This window comes from Petaurus breviceps, unplaced genomic scaffold, assembly GCF_028583685.1.
Source record: "Petaurus breviceps papuanus isolate PSGF00001 unplaced genomic scaffold, PetGlider_PUasm1.0 189, whole genome shotgun sequence".
Classification (NCBI taxonomy): Eukaryota; Metazoa; Chordata; class Mammalia; order Diprotodontia; family Petauridae; genus Petaurus; species Petaurus breviceps.
Window position 1 is genome coordinate 30116503 of NW_027185809.1, and position 4760 is coordinate 30121262.

Consider the following 4760-nt stretch of genomic DNA (forward strand, 5'->3'; position numbering starts at 1 on the left):
GTTAGTCATTACACAATGTGGCTGTTACTACAACCACAGTTAATTCTGAAAAATATAAAACAGCTTACACAGGTTATAATCAAAAAGCTTTCTTTATTCCATTGGAGGAAGGAAAGTAGACACAAGTGCCAGCGCCGATGTGGGGAACTGAGGCCAAATCTAGATACAGATAGCCATGGCTATGAAGTGAGCTGGAGCCCTGACAATGAGAGGTGACAGCAATGATGATTCACAGCAGGGCTTCATGACTGGATCATGGCTCCTGCAGGTGGCTGTCTGAGCTCAGAGACCACCTGGGGCTGGTTTGAAACACTTCTGGGATTGTGCTGAAGCAGAGTTATCTAGAGGGTGAACACAAAGGATTGTTGTTATGCCAAGCTCAGGGCACAGCTTGCTTGCTGGGCCTTAGCTCTGGAAAAGAGAGGGTTGGTATTGGCATGGGGATCCTGACAGGGGGAAATGGAAGGAGGAAAGAGATACCTCCTAACCACCTCCCACCCCCTTGCTGTACTCTCCAAGAAGGGAAAAGGTAAAGAGTAAGAATAAGTTATTCCATAGCAGACTTTCATTTACACTGATTCTGAAGTCTGATTGCTAGCAGATTCAGCTCCTCTTCTCTGCCCTTGCTGTTTGCTAAGTGGGTGGAAAAAAGGATACTGGCATATCCATTTTCTTGACCAGTCTTTATCAGAGCTTCCTGACTCTTTCCCAAACAAACAGATTGTTAAACTGTGACTAGACCACTCAAGATCTGAAAAGGACTAAGTCTTACAAGTTGGAAATGCTCGCACTCCAAATCTCAAATGTAACCTTTATATCTCACTGTCTGTTACCAGCCCTTTACATCCTATAATTTCATCAATCAACCTAGGGGACTTGATTGTATTGACTGGCTGCTAGAAGTATAAATTAATAGAATAAGAAGCAGTAGAGCCAAGATTAATTGGAAAGCACAGTTTTGGTCCCTGAGAAGAGACAATGAAACACATTCTCCTCCCCACCTTTCCTCTTGGCCATATGCTGTCAGAATTGGCCTTTTTGTTGGTATGTTTTGCTTTACTGTTTTTCTTTGTTACAATAAATGATCAGCTAGAACTTTCCCTACAGTTTTGGGGAAAGAGATGGCAGGGTTTGGATGAAGGAAGAATTAAGTGGTTTTTACTGAGAGATATGAAGATATATTAAGATTTTTTTCATTAGCTTGAAGGTTCATCTGCAAAGATGAATGGGGAACAGTTTGATATCTTCAAAACCTTGATTCAATTCAAGAAAAACGTGATGCCAAAAGTCAGCATGCTAGAGTGGGAAAAGTCCTGAATTTGGGGTCTGAGAACCATGGTTCATAGTATCACAGATTCAGACTTGAAAGGTTAAATGACTTGTTTCAGATGACACAGATAGCAAGTGGCACAGCCACTTATCAAACGCAGCTTCCATAGTGTTATTTGCCACTGCCCTTATGATCTTAGTTGTCTTCTCTGGGCCTCAGTTTCCCTATATGTGAAATGCAGGGGTTGGATTAGATAGGTAGATGATCATGATAGAGCTCATAGGTAGTTCTTCAAGGTTTGCAAAGCACTTTATAGCTATTATCTCCTACTATCTTCCCATACTTAGGAAGTAGGAGCTATGATCCCGAATTTTACGGAAAAGAAAACTGAGGCAGAGATATATAGATAGATAGTTTATTAAGTGTGTTTACTATATTCCGGGCAGTATAAGTAAAACAATCCCTACACTCCAGTAGTTTATATTCTATGATTTCTTCCAGGTCTAAATCACATGAAGGAGAGCCTGTGGGAGAAGGCATTTACACATTCTCCTTACTAGGGCTTCTTTACTTAGAATCCGTGAACCTGTTTTCAAAATTATTTTGATATTTTTATTAAACTTGATTAATTGTATTTCAGTGTAATAGGTTTCCTTTGTATTTTGTTTTATGCATTTTAAGATATCATTCTGAGAAAGGGTCCATAGACTTCACTAGGTAGCCAAAGGATTCTGTGACACACAAAAAGACTAAGAACCTCTGTCCAAGATTCTTTAATATTTAAAACCCCAAAACAATTTTTTTTAAAGCTACTTTGTGGTTTGCAAAATACTTTTCAAATATCCCATTTGTTCTCACAAAAACAAAACAAACAAACAAACAAAAAAAAACCCTGGGCGGTAGGTGCTATTACTCTCCCATTTCACAGATAAGAAAATCGGGGTACAGAGAACGAGACTCAATTTATTGCGCAGTTAATAATAAGCACTAAAGGTCATATTTCAATTCAGATCTTCCTGATTCCAGGTTCGAGTCCCTTTTCTACTGCGCCACCGAAGTGCTTTTGAAAGACTAGGAGTTTTCAGCAGACGGGACTGGCCCGCTTCCAAATAGAGCAAAAGCGCTCGCTTTCCTGTGTACCAGTTTGCGAGAGGGGACCGAGGAGCCGTGCGCATGCGCAGGGCAGGCTTTTTTTTTTTTTTTTTTTTTTTTTTCTGCAGAAGACCTCGGAGGTGCTTCCCCTAACGGAGAGCCGTTCTACCCAGAGGACCTTCTTCCAGGTGAGTGACCGCCTCAGGGAAAGACTAAGGGTCTCCCAGACCCCGGCTGTAAATTGGGGGAGCGAGGAAACTGAATAACCTTATTAGAAATGCCGGCCCAGGAGAACGTTGTGGGGAGGGGGTGGGGCTCGAACTCTAACCCCACCCCCACCCCCCGCGGGGCTCCTACCCCCTCCCAACCCCCCTTCACCTGTACCCCCTGGTCCTCCCTGATTGATTCCCTCCCATCCCGGGGCACTTGTCTGCCTTGGTGGGTCTGCTGTGGTGGGTCTCCCTGAAGCTACCTTTTAAATACCGCCATCGACTCTAACCCTTCCCCTCTCATTTTACCAAGGAGGAGACTGAGGCTCAGAGGTTAAATAACTTTCCAGCATCAGACAGGTTAAAATGACTTGTCCAAGATCACATTTGGATTTGATTTCGGTCTTAGGAATCCCAAATTCTTCGTTCTTTGCCCTGCACCAAATCATTTCAGCAAGCATTTATCAGTCGCTTACGGCGGTCCAGGTACCCTGTGCTAAGTGCTGGGGATATGACCTTGCTTTAAGGGGCTCGCAGTCTTGTCTTGGGGGAGACGGCATGCAAAACGACTAGCAGGATATATACGGGGTAATTTGGGGGTCGCTGCAGAGGAAAAGCAGGGTTATTCAGGAGGACTTGCAAAAGCTGGCGCTTTAGCTGAGACTTAGAGGAAGCCAGGAGGCAGAAATGAAGTGTCTGTGCCAGGCTTGGAACAGTCCCCAAAATGCAGCCAGGTAATGGGAGTGTGCTGTCAGGGAGCTGCTACCGGAGGAGGCTGGTTCACTGGATGTAGGAAAGGGAGTAGAGTGTAAGAAAACTGGAAACACAGTGATGGGGAATTCCTCAACCCAGAGCTCCTGACATCCTCCCAGAGAGTGATTCCACCAGCTTTGGTGCCTTTGATTGGTGGTCAAAACAGGAGGTCAGGCTAGAAGATGAAAAGCTTAGTTATAAGCTGATCATGTGCCACAAGCCCAGCAAAGAGATACACATATAGGTTTTATCAGAGCTTTTTGTTGTTCAGTCATGTCCGTGACCCCTTTTGGGGTTTTCTTGGCAAAAATACTGAAGTGGTTTGCCATTTCCTTCTTGAGCTCATTTTATAGATGAGGAAACTGGGGCAAACAGGGTTAAGTGACTTGCCTAGGGTCACACAACTTTGGAGAAAAACAATTTATCTCCAATTAGGAATCAGCAATTATGGAAATTTCATAATGTTAGGATATTTCATTGTCAGGCAGGAAATGATTTCATGCCAGCCAGGAAACTGGCGTTTTCTTTTCAGTATGTATGTTTGCCATCTTCACTTTCCACTTCCTGTGCCCACAAGAAGTTGCTATAACTGGGCATGCTGGACACTGGTGTATCAGAATCAAGCTGTTTAGGAAGCAAAAAAAAAAGTGATTGATTTTTACTTTTCATTTAAAACTGTTATCTCCTGTGTCACCTGGACTGGAAAAGGTCTCTAAGATGTGGGTGACCCAAGTCAGACAAAACTGGCTAAAGACAGGAGAGTCAGGAATCAAACAGAAGTTTAATTTCAAAGTAAGGACACATTGCCAGAGCCTGTCCCTAGTGGGGCAGGCCTGAGGCAGTGTGGAGAGATCTTAATACTTATACCTGTGGCTACTCAGTGAGCTGTAGCCCTGACAATGTGACATTTGATTCATAACCAGAAACAATTCTGAGATTATCCAGAGGGTTGTTATGCCGAGCTCAGGGCACAGCCCTGCTTGCTAGGCCTTAGCTCTGGAAAACAAGGTGTCTCTTAATATCTTGACACCTGTGTTATATACTCATTATTTTATTTCTCTGCCAGTGTGTGATTTTATTCAAATGGCAGAGATGGAATAGAATGGAATAAACATCTGTCGTGTACTATGTGCCAGGCAGCATGCTAAAAGCTTTACAAATATGGCACTTGATTTTCATAGCAATCTTGTGAAGTAAGGTGCTATTATTATCTGCATTTTACAGTTGAGGAAACTGAGGCAGACAAGGTAAGTGACTTGCCCAAGTATAATGGAATGTAAATTTAAAGATCTTCCCTGCCTCTAGGCTAAAGTGCACCTGGAGCCTGGGGTGGGAGGCTTGTTTTTTCAGTAGATACTTTTTGATTGGCCTGTGGGTCCAAAAGGTTGTTACATTCTCTGAGCCAGGAGAAGGCTATATAAGCCCTGATGTGTAGC

At 43.3% G+C, this 4760-nt stretch overlaps 1 protein-coding gene across 3 annotated transcripts in view; it reads left to right on the forward strand.

Annotated features, from left to right (window-relative positions):
* The first annotated feature begins 2431 nt into the window (after positions 1-2431).
* Positions 2432-4760, forward strand: part of LOC138164391 (prostaglandin reductase 2-like) — a 51397-nt gene continuing 49068 nt past the window's right edge. For all 3 annotated transcript variants that reach the window (XM_069092162.1, XM_069092163.1, XM_069092164.1), the window contains exon 1: positions 2432-2550. The gene's annotated coding sequence lies outside the window, so the exon portion shown is untranslated. The remainder of the gene's footprint in view (positions 2551-4760) is intronic.